Below are 15,858 nucleotides of genomic sequence, written 5' to 3' on the forward strand. Positions count from 1 at the left end.
ATCAGAGCCCAGTAGTGTAGAAAAGTAGAAGGTAATGACAACGCTACTGTAACTTTTGATGGAAAGCAGGCTGGGGAGCATTTTGCAAATGGGAACTTTGCAGAATCCGCAGAGCTTCAGGAATGTTCTCAAAGGTAAAGAAGCAGGTATTTGCATGCATGTGTTAAAGAAAAACCAAGGTAGGTCTGGAGGTCAGAATCAGAAACATGATTTACAGTCAAGGACGAATGTAAATCTTGATTCACTGAGTACTAAAATTAATGAAACAACAAGAAATTTAAAAAGTGAACCTAGAGACTTAAAAAAAACATGACAAACAAAATTCAATAAAAGTTTTTTCTTCTTTTCTTTTATGAAAGAAAGTGTAATCAACCCAAATTGCTTTTCAAATGTTAGGTTCCTAAAAAGGCAAAAGAAGACATTATTATGCGTTTAATATATTCAGTTTTACAATATTAAATATAGAATCCATAAGCTACCTACAGGAGCATTTCAATTTCAAAGTAACATCCTTTAGGTTTTCATGGTGGTAGGATTAAATGTGATGTTTAATTTCCTTTTTCATAGTTGATGTGTTATTTTGAAATAAAAACTTCAAAATATTTTACTTATGAAAGGTCACATTAATTAAAAATTGACCAAAAGACCCTAAACTAAGGGGACTTGGAGCTGATTTGCCTGTGTTGGGGGGAGAAGAAGGTGGGGCCCAGAATCCAGAAGCTGGCATCAGAATCTACTCCATTCTCTATCTGGGTGTGTAGTCTGGAAGAAGTCAGAGTGACACAAATGTAATTTGCAGCTGACCCAGCATTGGAAGGTGTGGCACATTATATACAAGACAGAAAAAACCCACTGAAATCTGATTCAGAGACGCTAGAAATACTGCCTTGCAGTAATTTTAGAAAAGAGAAAGAGCAAGGCCAACACTGCACAGTATTTAATTCGTAAACACTGGCTGGAGCTTGCTGTGAAATGGCAGAAAGGACTCTGAAGCTTTTTTGCAGTCAGAAATCCTGAGCTCAAGCCCCTACTGTGTCTCTCAGGGATGGTGTGCACTTGGGCGAATCTTTTAAACTCCCTGGGCTTCAATTTTCTCATCTTTTTTTTTTTTTAAAGAAAAAATTTATTTATTTACATTAGAGAGAAAGATAAAGAGAGGCAGAGGAGGAGCAGAAGGAGCGAAAGAATCCTAAGCAAACTTGACACCCAGTGCAGAGCCCATCTTGAGGCTTGATCTCACAACCCTGAGATCATGACCTGAGCCGAAACCAAGAGTCAGATGCTTAACCGACTGAACTACCCAAGCGCCCTTTCAATTTTCTCATTTTTATGTATTTATTTATTTTTATTATTTTATTATTTATTATTTTTTAAAAGATTTTATTTATTCATGAGAGACACACACACAGAGAGAGAGAGAGAGAGGCAGAGACGCAGGCAGAGGGAAAAGCAGGCTCCATGCAGGAAGCCCGATGTGGGACTCGATCCCTGGAACTCTGGGATCATGTCCTGGGCAGAAAGCAGGCGCTAAACCGCTGAGCCACCCAGGGATCCCCAATTTTCTCATCTTTAAAACAGCTTTCTAAAGCACTGCAGGGATGTTCCAAGGGCCTACAGTGATGGCAGCAAAGGTAGTATTTATTCAAAATACCACAAAACAATGGCAAGAATGACATGACAAATTTAGAATCAAGCAGATCTGAATTCACTGGAAGTTAAATCATAGCTTTTCTTCTAAGTGACTGTTGGACTTTGGGCAAGTTTGTATCACTCTCTATTTAAAAAAAAAAAAAGTTATCTATGCCAAATATTGGAAGAACTATTATTCTCTAGAAGCTCAAGTGTGATTGATTCTCATGGAAGGATCTTGAAAGGCACCAAGGTGGAAGTGAATTTGAAGGTGGCTGCTCGAGGGAAGGAAATTTCTAGGGACTGGAAGAAGAATGCAGGTGAGTTGGAGAATCTCTTAGGCTGGTGTCATTAGCAAATAATGGCCAATATTATTGAGCAGTATATTACTTTTTGAATGCTGCTGTCACAAATTATCACACATTTAGTGGCTAAAACAAGACAAATTTATTATTTCACAATTTATGTGGGACAGAAGTTCAACATCGGTCTCCTCTAGGTAAAATCAAACCCATGATCCTCCTGGAGGCAAGAATTCACTTCCAGGCTCATTCAGGGTGTTGGAGTCAGTTCTCTGTGGTTAGGAGTGAAGTCCCTGATCCTTTCTGTCTGTCATCTGAGGGCTACTGTTAGCTCCTAGAAGCTTCGTGGTGGTCTTCATCTGTGGCCTACTGCATTCTTCAACCCTTAGTGGTGGGTCCTGTTCTTGTTTTGAGTCTCTCTGATTCTTCTGCTGCTATGTCTTTTTTCTAACATGCACCTTTAATAAACACAGCTATCAGATCACACTCTGCTGCCTGTGGCTCCATTTCTGTGGGTGAAGACAGGGTGGAGGCTGGGAGGGGAGATTTTGTGGGCCTTCTGTCCTGCCCCACCTCCATCCCGGTTTCATGTGCTGACACAGAGCCTGGCTTCTACTAGGAGCAAACAAACTGACTTGCTTGAGGAGATGCTTTGGGCAGGTGTCTGGAGGCAGAGCTAAAGTGTGGATCCAGGATCCATCATGTAAATGGAAGGAGGGCAGTGGGAGTCTGAAAAGTACACAGCACCTGAGTCAAGCAGCCCCTGGAAGTAAGGGCTAAGCAAGGAGACACCTCACACCAACAGCAAGCTGTTAGCAGCTGAGGAGGGGTGCGCTGTGGGCAAGAGGGCCCCAGGCAGACTAGCCTTGGCATCCATTGCTGTAACTGAAGCCACTCCCACATTTCCCACATCCCCGTGCCCTCATGGTCCAGTTTCTGGTTTCCAGTTTTGGGGGTCTCTCAGGCTTAAGCAGGCTCCCCTTCTTCAAAGAAAGAGAAACACTTCCTGGAATACTCAGGATCACCTGTGTCAGGGTCCTGCTGTGGCAGGTCCCGATGTTTCTCTGAACTTCCAGGGACCCCAGCTCACAGAATCACTGGTCAAGTGGCCAGCTGCAGAGGGGATTTTATCTGAGGGATTCGGTAGGGACACCCATGAGCAACATGGTCTCTGGGGCACCTCTTGTAGGTCGTTGCTTCTCTGGTCTTCTCATGGTTTGTCTTGTAGAGTGAAAAGCCCTTTCCAAGATCCTCTCCTGGTGCATGTCCCTACACTTGCCCACAGGTGAAGCTTACCAGGACTGAAGCAGCCCAGGGAGGGCTCAGGTGGGTGACTGACCAGCTCATCATTTCATGGGAGCCCAAGTGTGATGCCCCTGTGTAATCAGATCCCACAGCTAACAGGTTGGTCCTGCATCCCAACCATGAACCAGCAAAGGCCTGGAAGAAGATCAGGGTGTTGGGGGCACTGAGGAGTGGCACCTGACAGAGGCCCCATCTCAGATCTGGGCCCTGCTGAGCAATTGCTCCTTATATAGCCATAGCCACTGGGGTGGAAGAGGGATAGAACACTCATCCTCTTCTGGAACTTCTCAGGGCCCATAGTTCACACAGAAATGGGCAGAGACAGCAGGGTGAGCTTTGTCAGCTCAGTCTATTGGGATAATGCAGTGGGCAGGGTCATCAGAGGAAGGGAAGAAAGGATGAATAGACTGGCCTTCAGGGTGCTAGGGACCAAACATGGAGTCCAATCTGGGCTTCTTGGATCAAGAATTAGCTACATCCACACTGCCCCAGACCTCACCCTCAGGGAGGGGCCTGTGCCCACTGGCAGGCCCATCTGCCACACCCCATGCAGGGTCCCCTGAAGTCTTCAGGTACCAGGCCATGCCTAAGCCATAGAACAGAGAGCCTGGAACCTGTTTCTGGGATCCAGGGGGCCACATCAGAGGTGTGTCAGGTCAGGTACGGTGGGAAAGACTGAAGGTTCCAGCAAGCCTGTTGTACACTCAGCCCAGGAGCACATGCTCAGGCAAGCAGGTGAGCCAAGTCAGCCCAAGGAGGCAGCCATGGCCCCTGGCAGTGCCACCTACTTCACATGACCAACATCCTGCTTCAGTTCCTCACACTTCTGCTTCAACCTGTCATGCCCCTGTAGCAGCTGCTGATTCCTGGCTATGTAGGCCAGGCTCTGGTGGTAGAGCTGCTCCAGCTGGATCTATCTCAGTGTCTTCTGCCTTTCCAGGGAAACCTGGGGAATATTTTGGACCAGGGTGATGAAAATGGGATCCTTGGTGGGTGCCTGCTACACATCCTCCAGGATCTGTTCCACCGTGGGGGACCCTGAGCTGGTTGTCAACACCACTCACGTTTTGGCCTTGGAACCCACCCTTGTGTGTGCATCCTGAGCTGCCAGCACCACCAAGCTCCCACTTCTACCTGCTGTTGCATCTCTTCCACCTCTAGTGAGAGAAACTTCTCTGCTTTTAAGGGCTCATGTAATTAGATTTGGCCCATCCACAAAATCCAGGATAATCTCTCCATTTGAAGGCCCTTAATCTAAATTAGATCCATGCTATTTCTTTCTCAGGGTCTACGGATTAGGGTGTGGACATTTTGAGGGGCCATTCTCCCTACCACAGCCCTTTATATGGGCCAGGCACTTTGCTAAATGCATTCTATATGTTATCTCATTTAATCTCCTCGGTAACTCCATGCAATTTGATTTTTTTGGTCACTCTATAATGGAGGAAACTGACATTCAGAGATGTTAATCAGCTTGCCCAGAGTCACACAGTTAGGAAGTATAAGAGCAAGAATTTGAGGGTAGGTCATTTGAGTCTAGAGCTCATGTCTCTATAGAGATAAACATTAGGAGGAAAGTCACCAAGTTGGAAGGCCTTGAATGCCAGAGTGAGATGCATGGGCTCTTTTTTTGTGTGTAGTAATGCTCCATGTCATCATGTGGGGGAAAAAACACCTAAAACACAGACTCTCTGTGGAAGACTGAATGGTATTTGGAAAGCATAGGTTAGACCTACATTCCTGGGGGATGGAAGGCAGAGATTACAGTTTTTAAGGAACATTGAACTGGTCTCAAGAAATTATATTCTTGGAAAGAATCCAATATAGTCTGTCAAGGCACAGTATGGAAATATAACCATGGAATAGATAAAAACACAAAGTTATTAGCCTAGATTCTGGGAGGTCTCCACAGGCTGTGATGGAGCCTGAATGAAGGTCACTCTTGGTTTATTTAATATCTTCATGAGAGATCTTGGAACACAGAGTCTTCATCCTTTTTAAATGAATTTCATGAAGATAACAAAATGGTTCAAGTTATAGTCATCAAAGAGGACAGAAGAAATGTTGACAGGAAACATTTCCCATTCAACTTGGTGAGGGGGGGAAGCAAGGAATTCAAAACACAGATAGTCACTAAGATAAGAAGCCTGAACAGAGCCACCATGATTTAAGAGTTCTGCAATAGGCAGAAAAGACAGAGAAGAAATCATGAAAGTGAAATGTGGTAGCTAATCTGAGCACTGGTTCCCAGATACACAAATTTCCAGAAGTCACAAACATCTGTGCTTCAGGGTACAGCTGGAGGGAGGGCCCTGGTCATGCCCTGCACTGCTTCCAGGGTACCAGTGAGTAGGAGTAGTTTGAGGGGAAGCTGAGGTGGAGCAGCACCAAGGGGGTTAGAGAACAGGGTAAAGTATGATATGTCCATTAAGTAGAGTAGCTGGACTTCCTCTCACCTTGCCCACCTGCCCTCACCATTCAGTTAAAGTCTTTGGGCCTGGCCCACAGGGCAGTGTTAAGTAATGCTTGAGCTTCTCCCTGAAGAATCTCTCAGGAACCTCCTGAGTTCATGACATCATTGTGTCAGATTGGTTGCTAATTACTGGCCTACTTGACTCTCTTCTCTAAACTGTGACTCCATAAAACCATCTGAAGAAAACACAGGTTAGGAGGTTGTCCACAGAACTGGCTTTAAATCCTTTTTTGGGTTCAAGATCCCTTTAAAAATTTAATAAAAGCTATGGATATCTTTTTTCCTAGAAAAATAAATGCATAATTACAAAAACATTTGCATACAAGTCTAGAGGATTCATGAAACCCCTCCAACCCAGGGGGAATCCCCTGGTCTCTTTCCTCCAGGTTAACAACCTCATTGTTATAGCAATGGCAAATGCTCAACTCTCTTGCTACAATCTTCACCAATCCCTACCTCAGCACCCCCCCACCATATGTTTCCAATATTTTCCTGCTGAGCCTGGTTATGGTTTCAAAAATCTACCTCAACACAGTACTCTCCAAGTAGTCCTACCAATACTTCCAGAACTGGCACCAACTTCAAACCTAGGAGAAGCAAGAGAAGCTAGGAGAAAGACTTTTTCAAGGCAAAGGAAATTTTCTAGGTGGAAAGAATGGGAAAACGCTGAGTAGGATGAGGATGAAGAAAAAGATTATTGGAAAAGTCAATTAGATGCTTGGGAACCTAGAAAGACACTTTAAATACAGCTGCGCGTTGCAGCAGATTGTAGTAGACTAAATTGATGAGTCTCCCTGAACATATTCTAAATAATCAGTTGTATGCATAGGGACAAATATACAAGGGTATTTACTATTGTATTATTAAAATAGTACTAGTACAAATTGAAAACAGTCTAAAAGCCAAATATTAGAGATTTTGGTTAATTTGATTTAAATGTATCCATTCTATGGAATAATATTAGTAAGAACTCTTTAAGTAACAGAAATTTGAATCAAACTAATTCAAGCAAAGAAAGAAAAAAAGAACTTGTTAGCTGATGCAATCAAAGAGTGCAGAAATTGTCTGGATTTAAGAAAATGCTGGGATGATGTCCTTTGATCTTGAAATCTCTCTCCCCCCACCTCCCCCTTTCCTTCTCCTAATCCTTCCCCCCTCCTCTGAGAGGGACTCATTTTTAGAGATCTCTCTACATGGTGAAAAGGATGGCCCCTATGATTCTAGCATTTCTAGAGCTCACTCTCACCACAATAGAGAAAGCTTCCATATCTCACCTTCTAAGCCAGGCTCCTGGACCAAGAATATTGACCCTGTTTGGGTCACTCACCCATCCTTCAACCAACTGCTATGCCCAAAGAGCTGGAGTACTGTGATTGGTCAGCTGGAGTGCATGTGCCTTCTTTGACAAACCCATCAGAGTCATGTTGTGTGAAGAAAAGTCATCTTCCAAGGGAAGAAAAGTGATTCCCCCCAAAAAAAGTGTCCATCATAATGGCAAACTTGTTTCTAAAAAACAGGATGTAGATCAATATTAATGAGCATGGAGGCTTAGGGGAATGAGGAGAGACTGAGATGCCATCACAGCTCTGCCTGGAATTCCTCTGCCCAGAACCCCCCACCTGACACTCCTATCCCTTCTCCTTCTCTAGGCTAATGACTACATGGGACACACAGAATAATGCCCGCCCTTCTCCAAAGATGTTTATGCACAAATCCCGGGAGCCTGTGACTATGTTGCCTTACCTGGTAAATAGGACTTTGCAGATGGGATTAAGTTAAGAGTCTTGAGATAGGAGATGACCCATGGAAAGAGGCTCCCTTTATACTGTGAAGTAAGAAAAGCAAGTTATTGAACACAATGTAGAATATGATTTTATCTTCAAATGTGTTTAATATTTATGTACATAGGCACATGGAAAAAAGTTTAGGAAATGCACTCCAAGACGACGAGGGGTTGTGATAGATTTTTTCCCTTTTGCTTATATGCAGTTTCTAACTCTTCTAATCATGAGCATAGATGACTTATATAGTTCACAATGATAAGCCCAAGAGATGAAGTAGAAGGAGAAGCAGCAGCCATTAAAAGAAAGATGGAATAGTATTATGAGTGGGAAGCATGTTGAAAAAAAAGTTGTTTGCTTATTCATTTATGTATTTATTTGCATGGGGAACACCTGTTTATCAGCTGACTTAATAGGCCTGGGGATGCTTAAACAGGAGAGGATGCATGAACAAGGGAATAAAACAGAGAGTATTATCTCTAGGACTAAGGGCGAGGGAGGACCTCATCAGGATGGAGAATGGGCCCCTCGAGGGGGGAAGGAAGGAGAGAGGAAAGGCTGGGAAGAAATGAAGCAGCTTCTGACATGAGAGGGGTAGGTAATCAGCAACCTAAGTCTTCTAAGCAAAGAAGCATGTGGGCAAGGGGGCTAGAATTGGCGGGAGGCTTCAGAAAAGTGGAAACAGTTGGAAATTATGCTGTGGGGAATGTGATGGGGATCCAGTAGGATCAGTGGGGCCTTCTGAGCAGCACTGAGGGCCCAGCTGAGATTAGATAACAGGGATTTGTTGTGCTAATCGCAGCAGTGGCATGACTTTTTCCAGTGACACTGAGCAGCTTGGGAACAAAAGCAAAGCCAGGAGGGAGAAAACAGTGCCTAGCTACATGCACTGAGACTTTGGATTCCATGTATGGGGCTCCTCACTGGACTTCAGCGGCTCCAACTGAGCTCCCTAATTCAGTTCCTTGATTAGGAACCCATAGCACTGCTCTTCCCTGTGCTGTACATGCCACCATCTGGTTGCTGTGGATCTTTCAGGCCTTGCTGAGATGAATCAAGGATCTCACCACTAAGAGTGTTTGAGAAGCCAAGAACAAAAACTCAAAATCGAAATAACATAGGGTGACAATGGATGTGAGCAAATGGTGGCATTGTGCTACTGGGAGCCTCAAGAGAAAAGGGAGAAGGGGCAGGGTAGTTTTCAAAGCAGAAATAAAGTCCAGGCTGACCTTCAAAGGATGAGTAAGAGCTAACCAAGCAAAATAAGTGGGGAGGGCATCCCTGGAAGGGGGACCTCATGAGCAAGGGAAGAGGCAGGAAGCTGCATGTTGTGTACAGATAGCCACACACAACTGAGCATCATTACAGGGAGATGCAAAGGGGAAGGAATAGTGGGAGACAGGGCTGCGGGCAGGCAGGGACTCACCCAGAAGGTCAGAGGGAAAGGGCCCAATGAAGAAGCTTGAGAAAACAAGATCAGAGAAATAAAAAGAGGAAAGAGTAGTCTCTGAAGTCAGGTTAGTTAAGAGGTAATTAGGAAGAAATGATTGACAGTGCCAAGTGTCCTAAGGATGCCCAAGGAGAATATTTTAAAAGTCTTGTCAATAGACTTGGCAATTAGATCACATGTGGCCTTTGCCAAATGAGTTTTGATGGAGTAGTGGGCACTGAAGACCACAAGGAATGGCAGGCAGGGGTGAAAATAAAAAGAACAAGTGGAAATCACCATCTGAGAAGTCTGGCTTAGCAGAGTAGACAAGGGAACTAGAAGTGAGAAAGAATCAGGATATAAAGAGAGGATGTGCCCATTTAAGGACAGGAGAGATTCTAATGGAGGCTGTCGGGAAGGTGAAGGAGAGGTCAAATTTTAAGAAAGAAAAGATAATGAATAGCATGGAGCCCTTGGGATGGGAGGGGGTGAGTTTAAAAAGGAGAGATGCCTCTTTCTCCAAGTTTAAAGGAGGGGTATGAGCATGCATCAGGTATGGCTACACTGATGAGGGGGGAGCAGAGCTGTGCCTGTCTGACTGCCCCCATTTCCCTTATGAAAGAGGCAACATGGCGAGCCTTTGAAAGTGAGGAGGTGAGGAAAACAGAAGAGTTAGAAAGAGACAGCCTGTCTAGCAAGGCCCCATGAGAGGGTGTCGGAGAGCATGGGAGTTGTACGGGCTGCAGGAAGTACACGAGGTCAAGTGTAGAAAGTACACAGCTCAGAGCCAGGCAAATAAAGACCCTCAATAAATAGTAGAAATGACCCCTGTGCAAGGAGAATCTTGAGGGTCTTACTAACACCAAAGAGACAAAGTCCCAGGTGGAAGTAGTGATGGGTCTGAAGGCCAATCACATATGGGGACTTGAAGGCAGATGTCTAGAGAAATGTTGTCTTTTTAGTAATTTGAACACTTCTCTCTAGCATCTGGGTGTTCAGATTTGGAGAGAAGAGCTAGTTTTGCAAAACAAAGAAAAATTGCAAATTCAGAAGCCATGTTAGAATTCCAGAGGCAGAAAAGACTCCAAACTCAATTTCTCCTGTTAGGGACTAACTAACCCCAGCCTACTCCAAATCAAAGAAAATTAAATTGATAAAGGCAATGCCACACTGCAGTCTGAGGTGATGTGGTTCAAAATAGAAACAAAACAAAACAAAACAAAAAAATGATCCTGTTACTGTAATTGGTGGAATGGCTAGATCTACTTCAATGTGTTTCTTTTTTTTTTTCTTTCTTCAATGTGTTTCTTATCTTATTCAATCTTCTAATCAGTTGACAAAGTCAACAAAAACAAAGTTTGGCATAGACTTTGTTAGGGTGTCCCTAGCTATTCTGGATGTTCCCAGGCGGGTGCAGGGAACAGGTGCAAACATACCACCACCACTCCTTTAACTTACTTTTGGCATCACAGTTAGCAGGTTGAGAGTAGCAGCAGTACTGTTGCACTCACTGAGGTTGACCCCACCTACCGCTGACTCAGAGTGTCCCATTACTCTCCATGCCTCAGGTTTTGTCATCCATAAATTGTGGATAATATCAACATCTATTTCCAAAGTTCCTTGTAAGGATTCAGGAAGTGATGCATGTACAACACTTAGCACTTTTAGATAGAAAGTGGTCAATAAATGTTAGTCTTCAATATTATTAGTAGACTGACTTTCCTAAAACTCATGCTTGGTTTTCTTTCTTTCTTTTTCTTTCTTTCTTTCTTTCTTTCTTTCTTTCTTTCTTTCTTTCTTTCTTTCTTTCTTTCTTTCTTTTTAGATTTTATTTATTTATTGATGAGAGACACACAGGAAGAGGCAGAGACATATGCAGAGGGAGAAGCTGGCTCCCTGCAGGGAGCCTGATGCAGAACTCGATCCCAGTACCCCAGGATCACAACCTGAGCCGAAGGCAGACACTCAAGCACTAAGCCACCCAAGTGCCCCCTTTCTTGGCTTAATGTCCTTTCACCTGCTCAGCTGTTCCACTGATCCATGAGCCACTGTCAGATGAGGTCGCAGAAGATAAGGTAGCCACGTTGTTTTTATAATATTACACTTTGCCTAGCTCTGTGGATGACACAGTGATGCCATTCAGACAGAATGCCTTCAAACAAAAGCAGCTGAGTGGGTTTCATTAGTAGCATTAGTGTCCTAAGGAGGGAAAAGCACAGTCCCTCCTTAGTTAGAGGCCTCTGGCCTGCTATCTTTGAACACTGGGGTCATAGGAGAACTAAGAGAGAAATTAAAAACCTATTATCCCCAAATGGAGACTTTTCCCTCTGAGGAATCAGAAAAATTAAAAAAAGATTTAAAAAGGGATAACGTCAAATTCTTATTATAGGTATCAGTGTTATTTAATGCTATTTCTGTATGCCACTTAAAATCATCTCACATACTACGAGTTGTATGTCTACCATGCTGGTCTAAGGCAGTGCATTTTACTCCTTATTCCAAAAGCTCTTCTAAGGTGGAGAGTGGGCTGTGTCAAGATGAAGAAGTAGCTAAACAGGAGAGGCTCTGAGGCTACTATATCCCTAAGTTAGAGCAGCTCTGCTCTTATCCAGTTCTTATCCGGTTCCTGTGAACTACTTCATAATTTTTTTTAAGATTTTATTTATTTATTTGAGAGAGAGAGAACACGAGCAGGGAGGAGAGGCCAAGGGAGAGGGAGTAGCAGGCTCCTGATTCAGCAGGGAGCCCAATGTGGGCCTTGATCCCAGGACCCTGTGATGGCGACCTGAGTGAAGGCAGTCGTTTAACCAACTGAGCCACCCAGGCACCCCGTTACTTCATTTTTTTAATGGGTTACATTGCTAGAAAAGAAAAATCTTGAAAGCCACCAGCCTACTGATCAATAGCATCCACTTATTATACATCTGCTATGGGCCAGGTACTTTATATCCTTTAAAATTCTCTCTACAAAGTAGTTTACTAATGGAAGAGGCAGTTGTACTCTGAAAGATTAAGGAACCCATCCAAAGTTACTCAGCTAGTAAGCGGCAGAATTGGCATTACAACCCAGTCTGTCCTGCTTTCTTTTCACTTTTATATCTTGTTCTGGAATTCTTTCAATTCAACAAACATTTATTAAGATTCTACTACCTTCTAAGTGCTTGTTGGAGTCTAGGATTAGAAACTCACAATCTATTGGAATAGAAAAGCATGTGAGTAAATATTTACACAAGTGTTTTGGAAGGCTATGCTCCGAAAAAATATGGAGTGAAGAGTGGTCAGTTCAAGTGGTGGGGTGGAGTGGTCATGTAGGCTTCTTACAGGTAGTGATGCAGCAGGACACAGTAACAAGGAGGAATGCTGGGAGAGAGGGCAATGGAGAGTTGGGAAGGCCAGATTTTAACAGGTTTTGTATGTCAGCCCTGGGGTCTGAAAATTGCACCATTTAATTGATTTACACTTCCCACCCCCACCCTCACCCCCACCTTTGCTCTCCTCTAATTATTTTGTTGTTTTGAAAGTTCCAGCCTGAGGTAAAGAACTTGTGGAAGAGATTTGTTGTTGTTTTAGGAGAAAAATGGAGGGATATCTGAAGAAAGATAGAAAAGTATTTGGAGGAGCAGCCTCTCTTCCACCAAGGAGAATGGACCTTAGACAATGGGGAGCCAGTGAAGGATTATAATGCTAATTTATTATACTGTAGCTCTGAAGTCAACTAGAGCCTCCTTGACGCACAAGATCCAACTAAACTGGCCTCACAGCTCCAATTTCACAGCCTGGGGAAGCTCTATGTCTCCCCCAGTACTTGTTTCCTAAGGACTTATTCTCTCACGGCTCATTTGTCTGTAGATTTTGTCTTCCTTCAGCGCAGCCTTTGGGTTGCATCAAGGATGACCCCAACCAGACATGAAAGTCAACATCCAAAAGAATTCACTTACATAAAAGCACAAATGAGCATTGTAGATTTTACCAAAGATTTCTTAGAGGCATCAGAAGAGTTTTTAGCAGTCACATGAAGCTCCACTTTTAGCCATTTCTATTTCTCTTCCAACTGGTCTTTCATGCAGTGTCTGGTCTTTGCACCCAGTGCAAAGCACCTTTCCTCATTTCCTGGATTATCTGTTGGAACGTCAAATTCTTCTATTACTGAAAAATTCATCCATTTCCTAGACCCAGGAACACATCTGGACTGGGGCCCAAGGATTAAGATCCACTTCAATCCTCAAGCATTTATAAAAGCTTTTCCAACTCCTTCTCCCACAACTTTGAGGCCAAAATACAACGTTCTTCATAAGATGAATCCTAATGTATAATTTCATGGATCCTGCCTGATATGGGAAGAGGGGAAATCCTGAGAACAATTCAGTTCAGGCAGAATCAGAGCCTATGCTTTGTTTTTTTTTTTTGTTTGTTTGTTTGTTTTTCTTTTTTTTTTAGAGCCTATGCTTTGGAAGTAGGTAGGCATCTTTGAATCCCTCACCTCATGAATCTGGAGATGGTATATGAATGAACTTTTTTGAAATATCCTTCAGTGGTAAGACTAGAAGCCCTGGGAAAGGTGATGAGAGGTCTCTCTGGGTTGTGGGGACTTTGGGTACAGATTCTATGTCTAAGTGACCTCAAAGATCTCAGAAGAGGATTTTGCATTTTACTAGTTTATTTTGACTAGTTTACAAAGTGGTCTGATGAGGTACCTTTGTTGTATCCCCAAGTCCATGGGTAAGACTGAGTGAGGGCAATGGCTTTCCTCTTTCTCTTCATTAGGCCACCATGCAGAAAGCAGAATCTATTAGGGAATCTTCCCTGCTCTTCTTTTATTCTTTCTCCTTGTCAGGCTTTCTGTAGACATTCTCTATGTGGTACAAAGCACAGTTACCTTCTCTGATTAGCTAATATCCTTTTTATACCCTAGTTATCTGTATGTCTTTTCTTTCAAATGCAGTAAGGTGTGGGGTAGTTGAAGGGAAAAGAAGAGGGGAGGCTCTCTTGTGCTTCTGTGAGTCCTGAATGACATAGGTCTTGCTCTAGCTTCAGATCAGATGTGCTGGATCCATGGGAGTCAGAGGCAATCACACCAGCTCACCAGAGTTTTGTTGCCCTCAGGAAGAATCCTTGGTGCTGAGAACAGGAGCACAGCTTAAAGAGCTGATGGCTGGTCAGAATCTCACTGGTAGGAATTTTGTATTTAAACTTGGCCTGCAACCAGCAGTATCCCCATTTCTTACCTGCCCCAGTTCTGTCAGACAAGAGAATGGGAGTGGACGGTGGGAATTATATTGCAAATGACACTGTGAGCTTCTAGAAAATTATCCAAAATTATTGTACAGAAGAAGGAAATGGATGGGTTTAAAGATATAAGAAGAAACCCGAAGACTTCACTCTGAGGCAAATTGGTCTCATACACAGCAAAAAAGCCACGAGCAGCTAGACTTGTCCCAAATTCTTATTTCATTTCCACATTCCGTGAAAAACATTACAGCTGTACAGCCTTGTTTCACTTTTCTGTTTCCAAGCCAGAAAACTGATATGACAGGTCAAGTTGTCAGTAAGGGTGAAGGCCAGGGCTGGCCACTCATCACCGGCCCATGGCCCATGGGAGCTGTAGCCAGTGGGACTCTGACAACCCAAGCACACAGTGGCAGTAGCAGTGGCAGTGGACATGTAGTTCCAGCAGTAAATTTCTTTCCCTAGTGCATAGCAGCATGAGGAGCTGGAGGCTGGTCAGTAGAATCTGAAGCCCAGACAATTCTGTTTTCACTCTGTCCACTTACTGCATCACTTACATCTCCTGGCCTTGATCACTGTAAAATTTGTGTTCATGTGGAATTTTGCTTGTGCTCTATCTGAAAGGTAGCAACCTATATATTTATAACGGGTTAAAAAATCTGCAAAATAACTTTCTTTTAACTGTACATGATTTCCATTTTGAGCTATTATTTTGTCTGGTGGTAGAAAGTTAATCTCAGTCCGTTTGAGCATGTCTGTCCATTTCCTCCCTAGAGATGCTTCTAAGTGGTAGGTGAAGGTACAAAGTGCATTGGATCTGTGAGGTTACATGCCTGTGCTGGCATCTGCTGAGATGTCCAACAGCCTTTTGGGTCTTCAATCATCTATCCACATGGATTGCTTTTGAATTAGTCTTCACTCAGACCTGAAAGCCCCTTTGGGGTTTGTGGCAGTCTTGGCCTCTCAGGAATGATTCTGTAGCACCACACAGGGACACAGGGAATTCTCAGATTCTCTAAAGCTCTATCTGCCTACACAAAGGCAATTATTTTTTCTTGAACAACTTTCCAGCTTCCCAAACACAAGTTTTTTTTTACACCTCAAGCCTACAAACATCCTATTGGTCTGCTTTGGGTAGAACACCCAACAGAAAGTGACATACAGCATAAAGTCACATATTATCTGGCAAGAAGTCTAGAAGTCAGGGATAATAACAACACTGACTTTCAGTCTTTCATAACATTTCAACAACATAAGAATGTCATCAAGGACCCATGTACTTCTGACATCTCCCTGTGCCATCCTTAGCATGTGGACATTTATCCTGAGGCTTGTTCCACATGGTTGGAGACGGCTGTCACTGTCTCAGACATCTCATACAGCCATTTCAAAGGCAGGAAAAAAGCCTCCCATATCTTTATTGTTAATTGTTTTTCATATCTTTATTTTTTACACTGAAGAATGTGAAAGACAAAACAGGCTGTCAAAAAAGAAGATGATTTTATTCAAGTTATTGCATGCAATAGGAAGAGTGTTAATGAATGAGAAAGTTCTCCAAGAAAAGGAAGGGGGCCTGGGATTTTAATATATGCAGGTCAATAAAGGAGTCGTCCACAGTCTTATAAGGTCATGAAGAAGGATGGAGATGGATCTTACTGCAGTATATGGAAAAGCTTTGCTGTGGATGTTTCTTGGGATGCAAGAATGAAGGGA

General features: G+C 43.3%; 1 protein-coding gene across 1 annotated transcript in view; it reads left to right on the forward strand.

Annotated features, from left to right (window-relative positions):
- ME3 (malic enzyme 3) overlaps positions 1–15,858 on the forward strand; it is a 293,266-nt gene that overhangs the window by 15,455 nt on the left and 261,953 nt on the right. The gene's annotated exons all lie outside the window — the stretch shown is intronic.

Source organism: Canis lupus, chromosome 21, assembly GCF_011100685.1.
Source record: "Canis lupus familiaris isolate Mischka breed German Shepherd chromosome 21, alternate assembly UU_Cfam_GSD_1.0, whole genome shotgun sequence".
NCBI classification, from domain to species: domain Eukaryota; kingdom Metazoa; phylum Chordata; class Mammalia; order Carnivora; family Canidae; genus Canis; species Canis lupus.